The sequence below is a fragment of the Chanodichthys erythropterus genome, chromosome 10 (genome assembly GCF_024489055.1).
Source record: "Chanodichthys erythropterus isolate Z2021 chromosome 10, ASM2448905v1, whole genome shotgun sequence".
In the NCBI taxonomy this organism is placed as follows: Eukaryota; Metazoa; Chordata; class Actinopteri; order Cypriniformes; family Xenocyprididae; genus Chanodichthys; species Chanodichthys erythropterus.
The window spans coordinates 29035840-29051332 of NC_090230.1; the positions used below are offsets into that span (position 1 = coordinate 29035840).

Consider the following 15493-nt stretch of genomic DNA (forward strand, 5'->3'; position numbering starts at 1 on the left):
AGCATTAAATAAGATTTGATGAAACCTGCAGAAACCCTGAATCTCGTAAATGTCCTAACTGATTACCATGTATCAGGGTTAGACATTTTATCTCTAAATCACAGAACACAAGTATGTGATATTAGGTTAATAGTAGAAGGAGAGCATGATGAACAACTCACCCACCTTTGAGTTCCAGTCAGTCCTTAAAGGAGCCTGAAGCAGCTTCTTATATAGACAGTATACTGTTCACTCAGCAAAACGAACTCACCGTATTTGGTCAAGTATTTTTAGCTCAGTTTCAAGAGGAATTTTTGTAAATGATTGTCATATTCATCAATATCATGACACCAGCCAAATGTATTATCACTTTGATGTAATTAACTGTCCAGTCATTAGTTTTAGTTTTGTTTAAAGGAAATATTGTGTTAGAAGAACAACTAATGGGTTCAGATAATGGCAGTGAACCCTTCGGTAAGATGAGGTGAATTGACACTAGATGAATTAAACAAATATTTGAAAATAAGACACCAATATTATGATTAAAAATTACACTTGATATATTTATAGGTGTCACTTGTGATCAAGCGCCTTAACCTTGAGAAAGGGTTGTTATGTGAAGGTATCAGTTACTGGAGTTCAGACATTGTTTAGGTCTTATGTAGAGCATAATCTTCTTCAAGTGCCTTGGCACTACAGTAGAGCCCATTTTAGCTGTGGAGAAGCTCTCAAATGTCACTGGGATACTGTTCCAAGAAGCCTGGGAAGCTTTTCATGTGTCAAAACAGCAAATTTGGCACAACAGTTGTCATTCTGTGAACTTATGCATATAGTGACACTTATTATGAAGACCGGACGAGATCTGGCAGAATCACGCTGTGTTGATAAACCTATGAAAAGGTATGACACTAGTCAATATCATCATTCATAACTTTAACTTGTTTTTTTTTTCCATTTCATATTCCAAATTAATAACAGAAAAAAAAGCACATGGTCAACCACAGCTCTTAATATATATATATTTTTTTAAGTCAAATTGATTACACTTTATTTTGATGGTCCACTAACTATAAGTAACTTTTCAACTACATGTGAACTAACTCTCGTTAGAGCATTAGTAGATGGTTAGGATTAGGTTTTAGGGTTGTACTTGCAAAGTAATAGTTATAGTCAGTAGAATGTCTGTTGGGAGCATCAGAATAAAGTGTTAGCAGGTATTAAGCAGACAGTCTACTAATACTCTGACTAGTAGTTGACAGTAGTAGCAAAGTTACATATAATTAGTAGGATGTCTAGGGGACCATCAAAATAAAACGTTACTGTCAAATTTATAAAGCTGTCTCTTTTAGACATTCTAATCAGTTGGATAATAGAAATAGCTTATTCGTAAGGTGGAGGGCAATTAAGCATTCAAGGCAATTAAGAGATTTAAATATTGGTCAGTTTTGTTCTAATCGAGAGTAGGATCAGTGTGTGGTATATTCAATTAGTAGTAAATCCCATTTTGCAAAATGATTAGATGACTAAATCCATGATCAGCAAGTCTTGTGTGATGGTTCTGAGCTGTAACGAAGCACAAATGCATGAATACATCATGAAAGCGGCCCTGATTTCTACAGAGCTCTTCAGGATGGTGTGGCGTTGGGTGTGTCTGATCTTGGATTCTGCCCAGGTTCTTTTGCTTTGCCTTGCAAGGACAATGCATTGTGTCCAACATGCTTTCCTAGTTCCTTTGAAAAGATGGCAGGAGGCTATGGAATAAATTCTAAGGCGTCGACACCTAATGAGAAGGGGACATGTGCTCAATAAAAAAGGCATCTTTCCCCAAGGGTGGTCATATTAGGACTTTACACAAATATAGCTGGTCGGTCAGCTATGCCATCAGGGCTTTGCCATTTGTCTCAAAGGCCACAAGTGTTATTGTGGTGTCAAGTTGAAAGGTTTGATATCAAATGGCCATTTGCTTTAATCAACTCTGTCCTGGACACTCTATACGAATATTGTAAGAAGCTATTGATTAATTTAATCTTTAATTATTGGTAATTCCATAGTTTGGTCATTATAATGGAAGACTTTACATTAGTGTTTATCTTTTATTTATTCAGGTACTTTTATTCAGCAGCTTCATGTTTTTTCATTGATTCATTGGCTTTCCTGTTGTTGACATACAGTAGTGGGACACAGCTGAACTGGCCAGGTAACATGTCTTTAAAAAAATGTATACTTTGCATTCGTAATCAATAATACAGACATTCTCTGGCTCTTTCGATGCTTTCTTGTTGCTCTCCTTAGAAGAATTCACAAGCAAGAGTTAAATCTTTAAACTTGTAAGTAATGTGGTTCAGTCTAGCCAAAATTGATTCTACAGTTTGTTTACGGAGTTTCTAATACATGTGATGAGACTGTATCTGTAGTAATTTTGGGATTAATTACTTGTCTTTGAGGACAGATGGGGTCTTGTGATTTGGGCATCTGTTAGTCATTCTGAATTTCTGATAGTATTTAGATTAAACGTGAGTTTTACACGTAGACTAGGCATTTATCATGTCATATTTTTGGGATGCAAACTGGAGCATTACTATACATTTGAGTGCTGTTAGAATATATATTTGGTAATAACCTGTTTATTGTGAAATGGAGTTCTCTCATTTGAATGGCAAATAATCTAATCATTTACATTTATTTTGTTGGAAATGTTTTTTTCAGCAACATTCTATTTTTCAGATCGGCTAACATTATTTAATCTGAACTAACATTGAACAATACTGTTACAGCATGAATTATTCTTTATTAATTTCAAAATGAACATATTTTTTTACATCTGTTAACATGAGTTAATGCACTGTGAATTAACATGAACATGCAATCAACAGTTCTGTGCATATTAAGATTATAAATGTATAAATGTATATTTTTCTGACTGCTGATTCATAATAGCTAATGTTTTAACTAATGTTGATAATTGGATCTTACTTTCTGATTTATTTTTCTTTGCTCCTCCGGTTAACAGAACATTGCTGATGTATGCTGTCCTTCCATACAATCGTACTGTAAGTGTTTCCAACACATCTTAAGAAGAAATATACTTGTACACACATCTACACACATTCTTTTAGTGGAACTCAAACGTGCGCTCAGTCATGTTGTTACACAGGCTAATATGTCAGTTGTCTTGGACTTTACAGATAAAAAAAAGTTACTTGCCATCAGCCATGATGATTAATTGTTCTGTGAGTAAAAGTGTTCAATAACAATCCCATGTTCAACAAAACTTATAATTGCACTACTGTTATGGCTAGAGTTTCTATGGCAATGACGCTGCATCGGTAGGTATACGCCAAAAACAACAACAGCTGCCACATGGAGGGGTTTGCAATACAGATGTTGTCTTATTTAGAACATGATAACGTGCAGCTGCTAGAGATGCGTGGATCAGCATTAACATCACCTGAGTCCGCTGTTAAATATAAATCATCCACCCGCCAACCACCCGAACCTATGATTTTCTACTCTGATTTAGATGTCCGCACCTGACCCAAATTATAATTATCACATTACAATTATTTAAATTCTCAGTGCTATGCATGATATGGTAACATATTACACTGAAGTAAGCTGCTTTTAAATGAACATTTATTTAAAGTAAACGTTCTTCTTTGGCAAAACTGCATTTCCTTAATACCCTAAACACACGCTTTACTCCTTTCAAAATTAAATTGTCACTGCAACGTCCCAAACACACACACAAGAAATGAAATATATTCAACCCATGCAAAGGCTGAATATGGGCTTTATACAAAGTTCTGTCTTGGAACTCCAGATGGCGCAGACTAATAAGGTCCTTAAATTAATTTGTGAGCGATCACATAGTTATGTACATAGCGCAGCTGATTGTTTGCCATGGCATCAGCAGCCAATGGGTTTGCTACTCAGCATTCAAATACTTAGCATTGTTTGCTGTTAGCAGTTTGCGGCACACTTTCAAAAATTCTCTGAAAATCAACATTAAGATAAGTGAACGGTCTTTCTTATGCTATGTCACTGTTTTTTTTTTTTTTTTTTTACATGGTCTGCTTTGTCAGTTCCTTATGAAGTAACCATACACAAGGTTAAAAATCATGTGTCAGTCCTGTTTTAATGTTTAGAGTGAATGGTCCCACTTTATATTAAGTGGCCTTAACTACTATGTACTTACATCAAAAAATAAGTACAATGTACTTATTGGGTTCATATTGAATTGCACAACACTTTTGCTGCTATTGAGGTGGATACGGGTAAGGTTAGGGACGGGTTTGGTGGTATGGGTAGGTTTAAGGGTAGGGTTAAGGGATGGGTCAACAGTGTAATTATAAATGTAATTACAGAAATGAATTACAGATGTAATTACATGCAGGTGTTTTTAAAATGTTCAATGTAAAAACATGTATGTACACAATAATTGCATTGTATTAAATGATTAATTTAAATGTAAGTACATAGTAGCTAAGGCCACTTAATATAAAGTGGATCTGAGTGAATTATTAAGCATATTAGCAATATTGTGCAATATTGTTTATGCAGCAGCAGCAGCAAGCAGACAATTAACTCCCTGAGGTCCGAAAACGTGCCCTCCGGCTGCAGGTATGAATTGAAAACACAGTATCCAGCACTCATAGTGATGACAATAAATATTACTTCTCAATATAGAAAATTGACATAAATATATAAGAATCAATCAATATTTCTCCAAATATGCATGCTTTTAAGCTAAAAGCCTATATGAAATGCCATAGCGGTAACATAACTGTTCAGACACTTTGCATCACAGAAATGCATTACATTTTAAAGAATATAATAGAATACCATTATTTTAAATTGTAATAATATTTCACAGTATTGCTGTTTATGATGAGCTGAGACATTATTACAGAGGGTTTTTTTCACAGCCTACCTGACTGAAAGGCCTCATTAATATGCAAGTCATTTCAGGTCATTATTATGTGATTCTTTTGTCTTCCCAGGTGAAAATGACCCATTATTCATGATTCACGCCTCCACACATACTGTGTTTCTTGACAAAAAGTGTCTTACAAAAACTAAATCAATATATTGTTTTACATGAAGGAGTAGGCAGCATAATTTTTACATCATTCTGAAGCAAAAACTCTAGTCTACAACCTCCAATACCCAGAAGTCGTGTGAACACAGATTTAATATACTTTTTTGGCCTTATTTCAATGACTTAAGTTTTTTGTTTTTTTAATAACCACGCATAAACATTATTCCTTCAAAAATACAAACATGTACATACATGTTTCTCACATATTATTGTAGCCTAGTTTGTGCTGAATACAGTGTAATGACACTTTTGTCATTTATATGTTTATGAACAACTGAAAAAAGCACAAATGTCAGGGCATGTCAAAACTTCTCCAAGCCCCAAATCAGCCTCAGACTCCAGAGGGTTAAAGTGGCACCCACCACCTGTTGGCCTTAGGAAAACAGTGAACAGTAGGCGACATGCATGTAAGCGAATAATGGTAAAGTCATTTCAAAGTGCCCCACTTCCTGCTGCCAACAGGTGGCACTTTGACTGTAACTGAATATTGCCATGTAGATGTCTTCAGGCCAGGACTATTATCGAACGTGAAGTTTGGAGCAGATCGGACATTGTATGCCTGAGTTACAACAACTTCCTGTTTCATTGCGTTATTCGCATACATTAGCACTTAGCCAAGTATTGCATGATTTAACGTGTTTCTAATATGTTTGGTACTTTGTGGCATATGGAAATGTGTTCCTGGGAGTGAATTACAGTGTAAAGCATGCCATTTTCTGTTGCCAGCAGGTGGCGCTATGACTGTAACTGTATATTGTCATATAGATGTCTTTAGGCCAGGACTCTTATCACACATGTGAAGTTTGGGGCAGATCAGACACTGTATACACGAGTTACAACAACTTCCTGTTTCATGGCAAAACAATAAACTTTGTCAGACAGCCATGGACACACTTCAGGGAAAACTCTAGATCTTTGTAATTTAATGTTGCAAAGGCCTTAAGACTAGACAGACCAAATATGATGTTGATCTGATTAAAGCTCTAGGAGGAGTTTGTTACACAAAACTAGTACAACGTCTGGAAATGGCAAAAAATGCTAAAGTTTTGCAGAGAAAACTCAAAATATCTCACTTCCTGATGGGTTTTCAGAATTTGCACCCAGGGGCTTTTTTGTAGATATTGGACTTTTACATCTGTCTACCGAATTTCATACCTGTATGTGAAATGTAGCGCAAAGGGCGCTTAAAGGATTAGTTCACGTAATATGCAATTATGCTGTCAGTGTTTACAAGTTGAAATTCAAATACTAAGTCATACGCTGTTTACAAAAAAAAAACAAAAAAACTAATGGTTCTTCCATCCTGTGTTGTCAGTGCCATCAGACTGTCATACCCTTCTCCATTAGAACAAAAACACCTCTAAAGGGGGTCACACACAGGACGCAAAGCTCTGTGCCGCGCAAGGAAACGTTACATATGCCTATGCTTTCATATTTCACACTGAGGTTAGTGTACATGGAAAAATGGCACAACAAAGCAAAAGGAAAGAAAAGGCTACGCTTATTATAAATTTTCGTTTACAACTTCGTTTGTTAGACATCTGAGTCGTAGCTGGGTGCCGCAGACAGGCGCAGAATGTCGCCGCCGGTGTGTACACTCATAGAAAACAATGTGTTCGAATTTTAAAGACGTGGCGAGGCGCAGTGCTGAGCTTCACGTCCGGTGTTCGACCCCCTTAAAACACTGTTGAACAGTGGAAATCTATTTTGTCCGGTAATGCAGCGAGAAGGAAACAGCGACTCACCGACTGATTCTAATGGCGGGATTGAAATGGTCCAGGCAGCATTGAGATTCTTCCTCAGTTGCCAGTGGTTGGCATTTGCCACATGTGCACCACCATGTCTCGTTAGATCTTCGTCTCATGTCTCGTTAGATCTCAGTCTCTTCCATCTGCCTAATTTCTTCCTGTGTGTATTCTGGTTCAAAAAGGTAGGGCAGGGCGAAAAACTCATCTTCTCCTCAAAGTTCAAAATCGTCTGACATTGTTGTTTTACCTTTTTTTGTAAACAGCATTTTACTTAGTATTTGCACGTTCAACTTGTAAACACTGACTCGGTACTTCCGCCTACGTCAAGTGTGACCTTTTCAACGTAATTGTGTATTACGTGACGTCACGAACGTGCATCAAAGAACAGAGCAAGGCGAGCATTTGTGCTTATAAATCTTAAACTTTTTTATTATTTTTTTTAAATGACCAATCATTTCGCTAGATAAGACCCTTATTCATCGTCTGGTATCGTCTGGTATCGTTTAAAGCCCTTTGAAGCTGCACTGAAACTGTCATTTGGACCTTGAACCGTTTGGTGCCCATTGAAGTCCACTATATAGAGAAAAATCCTGGAATGTTTTCATCAAAAACCTTAATTTCTTTTCGACTGAAGAAAGAAAGACATGGCCATCTTGGATGACATGGGGGTTATTAAATTATCAGCAAAATTTTATTTAAAAGTGAACTAATCCTTTAATTTAAATTTTTTAGGTGGAGTTATCGAGCCATTTTGGCACACCTAATTCTGATACTGTTAGATCAAAATCTCAGTAATAGGTAGAATATTTGTAATTCCAGTCATCAGTTAAGAAACAGGCGCCTCAACCCCTGTGATGTGTGGCAGCAGCAGCGCGAGATCTCAGGAGAATGACCAAGCAGACATAGATCAAGTGTGGTACAAAGCATTCTCAGATTTATTCAGGAAAAAGGGTCATATTTATAGACATAGGTTAAACAACAATCTCCAGGATGGCTTGAGCATCCAATCATACGACTTACCATGTAAACCTTACCATGTATGGCATTTCACAAAATATAATAACAAATAAGAAATGTATGTGCGTAAATGTGTGTGTGTCTTCAACTTCTGGTTACGTGTGAGAGTGTCAGTGTGTCCAAGGACTACTACCTGTTGTTTTGTCTAGGTAGGCACATGAGCTGCACAATGGAAAAATCCCAAGACACAGAGAAAGTCAGAAAGTGAAGCCCAAGAAATAAGAAAATATTTAACAATGGCCACTTTAAATCATTTATGATTAAGTGCTTCCCTTTAAAGAAAATTGATCAGTTTGTTTTTCAAATAATAGCAAGCAAAATCTAAACACATAATCATAATCTAATGCTGTGATCTATGGATTATTCCAAGACTTGTCTTAATCATTCCCTGTATGGATTGTAATATGCATGGAGCCAAACATAAAAGCAGTAAAATCATCAGTAAACAGTAGAACAGTAGAACAGGAAACAACAAATTAAAGTATGTTGCCCAGTTAGAGAACCATTGTCCTTTTTACATAGTTCATGTTGATTGTCTTGGCAGCATTGTAAATTAGAGGGACAACGGACCAGACTCTGTGTATGGCATGACAAATCAAAGAGTCCTTGGTGTCATCCATGTGTCCATGTCATGGCAGCAGGCATAGCCAAGTTCAAAGTTATTGTTACAAGTCCCATTCTGCAGTCAAAGTTTTCTCCAACACTGCTGAACTGCTCTCTCCTTCCATGGTCCTTGACGTTGTTATGTTGGTCCAGATTAATTAGTCAGATCGCATATGGACGTAACGCTGCGTGTTCAGCTCCTTTCCAGCCATATGTTTACTCTCCTAATTAATCTGAACGTCCCCCTTGGCACGGGGCAGCCTTCAGTCTACTCGCGTGCATCAATTGCGGCTACAGGTCAGTCAGCACTCCCATCCTTGTCACTGCAATCACCATGGCCGGCCCCAGATATTTTGGCTCTCCGATCTTGACTGGTTTCAGACTCTTCATCAGCACCTGCACAAACTTGTGTGTTGGTTTCTCTGAGGGGAGAGGAAGAGTTAGTGAAACATCACCATTAATAGAATTAAATTTTTCGACCAGCTCCGTGACATAGTCGTCCAGGATCCTCCATTTCACCTAAAGAAGAAAAACACCAGCGCGGCCTTTGACCAATGGTGTCGGGAAAGGCCTACCCATCAGAATTTCAAAAGGAAACATTTTAGTAGTGGAGGATGGTGTCATTCGTATTTCAGCTAAAACAGCTTGCAATACAGTCATCCAATTTTTTCCGTCTCTAAACACGCTTTAGTTAATATATCTTTGATCGTTCTGTTAAATCAATCAATAGTTGAAGTTTTAGCCAATAATTGTGTTACTTTGGATGTAAAAGGTGTTCCATAATCATTTTAAATGACACTTGGTATACCAAATCTGGGTATAATTTCTTTGCATTTTTTAGGGATGTCCAGATCCGATCACGTGATCGGAAATCGGGCCCGATCATGTGATTTCAGACTCGATCGGAATCGGACATTACCTCCCGATCAGGACTCTGATATATATGTATTAGGGGTGCAACGGTTCTCGGTAAAAAATCGAACCACACGGTTCTCCACTTACGGACCATCTCGAATGACGACGCATCTATTGGTTAATAGGCCTATGGTTTGTTTAAAATAGCAACGTGGAAAACAGACAGAGTTCAGATAATGTATGTTTCAGTCGATGGATGCACAAAACGTTACAACAACGATAATCAGAAAGCGTGGACAAAACAGTCACTATTTGTAAACTGTTAACTGCGAGTGCCGTCTGCTGTAATGTCCAGTCATTTACGCCGTTATCACCCGGGTGTTGATAGCGCGCGAGCGCAGGTGAGACCTGAACAGCACACTAGTCTGTGTTTAAACTAACTCGTTTAAGCCTTGCTGATTTAAACCTTAAAGAACAAGACGCGAAAGAGAACTCGCACGCGCTGTGAGAAGATTTGTGCGCGCTCATCCGAAGCGCGCACACGCTCATTCCAGTCAGTGCGCAAATACTGAGTTCTCTTTCAAGTCTTGCGCTTCGGCGGCCACATTCATACAAAAATGATGTCAACATGCCCGTCCTAGCGAGTATCCTAGCAAACATAGTCGGTTATGTCTTAAGTGAACGTATATTAGTCGAGAAAGACAGCGCATGTGGAACAGTATATGTACTGGATCGTGCATGTCTTAAAGGGAAAACAACTAGGCTATTCCTGCTGCCTGTATTTAATGTTACATCAAACAACAAATAACAAAGAAGTCACTCACTGCTCTTGACTGAATAGTTTTTGTGACTTCAATAATGATTAATCTTTATTTATTTTATACAGTAAAGATAATATGCAGTGATGTTTTATATTTGATTACTATTTGAAAACTGTTAGATACCTGAAAAACCTGAAAAGCACTGTTCCTGGATCTGTTTTTTCGCTCTTCTTTATTCTTTTTTGTGTAGGTTATTAAGTATCGGATCGGGACTCGGTATCGGCAGATACTCAAAATCAAATGACTCGGACTCGGACTCGAGGGCAAAAAAACATGATCGAGACATCCCTAGCATTTTTTGCATTCTCCCTTGCACATAGGAAAGCTTCTGGCCACTTTGTGAATCTGTCAATGGATGTTAGTTTTTGCACAGATAAAGCATTAATTGCCTGAGCTGTCTTATACGTCACTATCATGGCCTCTCGCACACAAGTGCTGCTAAGCAACACAAGTGTCGACTTTGGCCAATTGATTACTTACTTGCTTCCTATTAATCTCCTGCTGCATGTCCCCTAACCTTGACTACATTAATTAAATCTACTATCAAATCAGAATGCGTACTTAGAATTAGTATAAATTTTGACAATTTTATTAACAAGTTCCACTGCCTGTGCTGATGTGTATGGTAATGTTTTTCTGCATAACTATAAACCATCTGATGGTTTAGAACATGAACCATCAACATATAGACTATCCCCCTCTTCTAGGGCCATATCTAACAGATCGGTCCTACAAGCAGTTTCAGTTTCAATTGATTTCAAACAATCAGGTACCTCATCAGTGCTGTCAGTGGTTTGGTCAGCAGTACCAAGCAACTCTCTCAAAGCAATGACAGCAGTGTGTGGCACAAATGTTGGCTTAATCATTGAATTTGTAGTTGCACTGTGCCGTCATGTGTATTAAAATTATGTAAAATTGCATTTACCTGATGTGAGGTGTGTAACGTCAGTGGATGTGTACTGTTTTTTCAGCATCTCATACCATCAGGGCAGCAGCAGCCACTGCTCGAAGGCAGACCTTGTGTAATGTTGTCTAATGTTTTGGAAAAATATGCCAAAGGGCGATAACTTGTACCGTGTTCCTGGGCCAGTATCCCCGCTGCAATGCCCCCGCTCTCGTGCACGTAAAGGTGGAAGTCTTTTTTGTAGTTCATTTCAACAGTCCACTTGATGACTTGTTGTGGTGAGGCTTGGTGTCAATGGCCTTCTGAGATAATGTGTCCCAGATAACAGACTTGTGGTCTCACCCACTGTACTTTCTTTCTTGAAGCAGACAATGACGGAGGCCTGTTCAGTTCTCTGTTGTTGTGGCTGAGATTAGCGTAGTTGGTGAGAGCTTGATGTTGCTGAGGGTTTTGTGCACGATTGCAGAGAACACAGCAGGCGAGTCAACATAGCCCTGAGGAAGACGTGTCCATGTAAATTGTTGTTGTTTGTACATAAATGAAAATAATGGCTGCACCTCTTCAGATATTAGTATGCTGAAAAAAAAAATCAGAACATATATAAAGGACAGTATAGAATTTATGTGTAGGATATTGAATTTATTATAGTTACCACATCCAGTACCACTGGTGAAAGATCAGATCTTTGATCTTTCTCAAATCTTGTGTCAGTCGCCAACTTTGTCCATCTGCTTTGAGAATAGGATTAAAAGGTGTGTTATATGGTGAGTGCGTCTTAATAATAATGCCATGTTTTAACAAATTTTCAATCACAGGTTCAATGCCCTTCTGGAGAAAGAGGGTATTGTTTTACATAGACCGGTGTTTTTGTTTTCAGTAACACAGTTTTGGATTTACTCATTTCAGTGATGCTATCTCTTCTCCCTCACTCTCAGCTTCACACAGTAGGATGAGGGTGTGGCTCAGTGGACACCACCAGCACAGAAGGGAAGAAAAAGAAAAATCATTATCAAAATCATTTTCATAAAATGTTGACCATCACTTGTGACCACAGGCAATATTTTTTACCATCTACATTCAATTCCAAATTTGGCAAATCAGTTTTGTTATTTTTATATTTTAGAGTGAGCAGAAGTACTTGGGGTTCCTTCACTCCTTAGGCATCCCTATTGGGGAGTCCATTCCATTCTGTTTGGTATTTGTTACTCTTGGTTGGAGTTTTTAATTCTCCTTTTTGTCTGTTTCTCCCTGTCTGCGTCTTTCCCCATCATTTCATTTCCTGCACTCTTTTGCCCAATGACCAGGTTTGCCACAATAATGACATTTCTCTCGCCTTCCTTTCCCTTTTCCAGTCATTTTATCATTTTTGGTTTTCAGAGAAGGACACACATCAGTTATCTCTGTCACATCATCCCCCAAAGTTCTGAGGAGTATTACTTTAAAATCTTGACCCGTCAGTTGTGCATAACGGGTATGACATTTCAGAATCTGCACAATTTTCACTGGATGAGAAGGAGAAGGCAGATTGTTACATATACTTTCAATGTCACTTGCCTTAGCAGGACATATGGAAATTTGATTTCCCTGTCTCACAAACATTAAAGCAGGATTTGATTTTTGTTCACTTTTTGCTTTCTCACAGTCTGCCTGTTTACTGGGAGCTGCGGCCCCCCCTGCCACACACTGCTGTGTCTCTCTACATAATATACAGGGATATAATTTTGATGTAATGAGAGGTTTTTTCAATTCCTCTACTGTAGGCGCCTTATATTGACAAATATTTGAAGGGGATGTTGAGGCGTTGGGCTGATATGGATACCCCTTTTTTCCTTTTTTAAATTTTGGCCTCTCTGGACCTTTATCCCAATATGTTTTCATTTCTTTCCATTTACTGTACGACTTTTTCATGTACTTATCATTGCACTCTGGGTCTCCCCAGCCCCCATTAATCATCGAATTTGCACTTTCCATATCCCCTGGCTTAAAAGAGCCTTCTTTGGGGAAAGGATCCAATTGTATTTCTCCTTGAGTCCACCCCTCTAAATTTGATAAATAGGGTTCAGTCCAATATCCACAATTATTTCTAAACATCCAATTTCGGGGTGTCTCATCTTGAATTGGTCTTGATATCTTTTGACCCATCCTTCACCTAATTTGATTTTTAATTTGCCACACCACACCAAAGGGGTCTTTTTATAATTCTTTAATCATAATTATTCAGCCAATTTTATTAATTTGTCAACCGGAATATTCCCATCAACACTTTATTTTCCGTCAGAGCGGATCTAAACGGATATCCGTCAGAGCGGATCTGCACGGATCTTCCTCGCACCAGAGGGATTACCAAAATATTTGCCAGGTAGCTGTGCGTTTAAACAGTACCCTTCCAGACAAATCTTCCTGGACTAACTCTTAGAGCTGCATCCAAGGATAACATGGGATGAGTTCAATCAATCCTACCACCACAGGAAATTATTAAAAAACAACTTACCTGTGATGAAGGATGACCTCTCAGTCCCCCAGTCCCGTGTTTCTTGGGAATATCCCGGACGAGCCCCCAAACTGTTAGATCAAAATCTCAGTAATAGGTAGAATATTTGTAATTCCAGTCATCAGTTAAGAAACAGGCGCCTCAACCCCTGTGATGTGTGGCAGCAGCAGCGCGAGATCTCGGGAGGATGACCAAGCCGACACAGATCAAGTGTGGTACAAAGCATTCTCAGATTTATTCAGGAAGAAGGGTCATATTTATAGACATAGGTTAAACAACAATCTCCAGGATGGCTTGAGCATCCAATCATACGACTTACCATCTAAACCTTACCATGTATGGCATTTCACAAAATATAATAACAAATAAGAAATGTATGTGCGTAAATGTGTGTGTGTCTTCAACTTCTGGTTACGTGTGAGAGTGTCAGTGTGTCCAAGGACTACTACCTGTTGTTTTGTCTAGGTAGGCACATGAGCTGCACAATGGAAAAATCCCAAGACACAGAGAAAGTCAGAAAGTGAAGCCCAAGAAATAAGAAAATATTTAACAGATACCCATATTGGATGTAAATATCCAGCACGTGTACAAAGTATCATGAGTTTTCGAGCATGTTTAGGCCCTCAAAAATGCGATTAATTTCGGAGGAGAAGAATAATTGACCGAGCAATTACAATAGGGTCCTCAAACCATCGGTGCTCGGGCCCTAATGAAACTACAGGACGAACAGCAATTATGCTAATGCAGGATACTTTATTGTCAGCATATTAGTAGGCTTAAGATGAGTAGATCATTCACTGCTGTCACGCAAGTTTTCCAGGTATTCTCAAATGAAAGCAAGAGCACCCCAGTTGATATTATATATCATTTTGACAAACTGTGTATCTGTTTGAGCTCTGGATAACATCAGGTGTTTCCGTTTGTGGTGCGTTTTGCAGCGGTGGCAGATCACAACATGTTTGTTCATCCTGAGCGGTGGCCACCAGAGGTGTTTAACCCTTGTGCGGTCTTCGTTTGGGAAGTACACTCAGGGTCTTCGGGGTCTCCACAGACCCCAGGCAACAAAATGCAATTTTGTAACAAAATACTTGTTTTTTAAAAAAACATTTAATTTTACTCTGTTTATTAATGTTTTTACTCCATGTTTGTACAGTTTTTGGAGGATTTATCATATTTTTTAAATTTATATAAATAAATTAAAAAATATTTTTTTAAAATAGGTTTTTATACAAAAACAGCTTTTTATGTAAAATTCACTTTATAAAAGACCCACATTTCTAAATTTCATTCATGGGGATAACATGGATAATTTGACATGGTTTAGTGTAAGATTTTTGCCCATCTTTTGGAAAATGCAGTTTTAAAAGTAAAAAAACTATCATTTTTACCAGTAGATGGCTGCAGAGCTCCACTATATGCTATGTGCTATTTGAATGACTGAAAGACATCTTTTCATACGTTTTTTTCAGTTGGATTCATATCTAAATATTATGAAATCACAATTATAACAATAAAGGGTACTTTTTGTCAAAGTTTAGTATTTTTTGTAATGAAAAAAAATAGTTTTTCAATATTGTTACATTATGATGAGACTCCACTGTGAAAATGGACAAAATTCATCCTCAAAATCAACATTTTGGAAAAATTAATTTTTTTCAGTACAAAAAATGCTAAACTTTGACAAAAAGTATTTTTTATTGTTATAATTGTGATTTCATAACATTTAGATATGAATCCAACAAAAAAAACTTATGAAAAGATGTCTTTCAGTCAGTCAGATAGCACATAGCAAATAGTGGAGCTCTGCAGCCGTCTACTGGTAAAAGTGATTTTTTTTTTACTTTTAAAACGGCATTTTCCAAAAGATGGGCAAAAATCTCACACTAAACCATGTCAAATTATCCATGTTATCCCCATGAATGAAAGTTAGAAATGTGGGTCTTTTATAAAGTGAATTTTACATAAAAAGCTGTTTTT

General features: G+C 37.7%; 1 long non-coding RNA gene across 2 annotated transcripts in view; it reads left to right on the forward strand.

Annotated features, from left to right (window-relative positions):
* Nucleotides 1-1937: 1937 nt before the first annotated feature.
* LOC137028448 (uncharacterized) overlaps nt 1938-15493 on the forward strand; it is a 77487-nt gene continuing 63931 nt past the window's right edge. For both annotated transcript variants that reach the window (XR_010896160.1, XR_010896158.1), the window contains exons 1-3: nt 1938-1981; nt 2085-2176; nt 2990-3029. This is a non-coding gene — a long non-coding RNA (uncharacterized lncRNA). The remainder of the gene's footprint in view (nt 1982-2084; nt 2177-2989; nt 3030-15493) is intronic.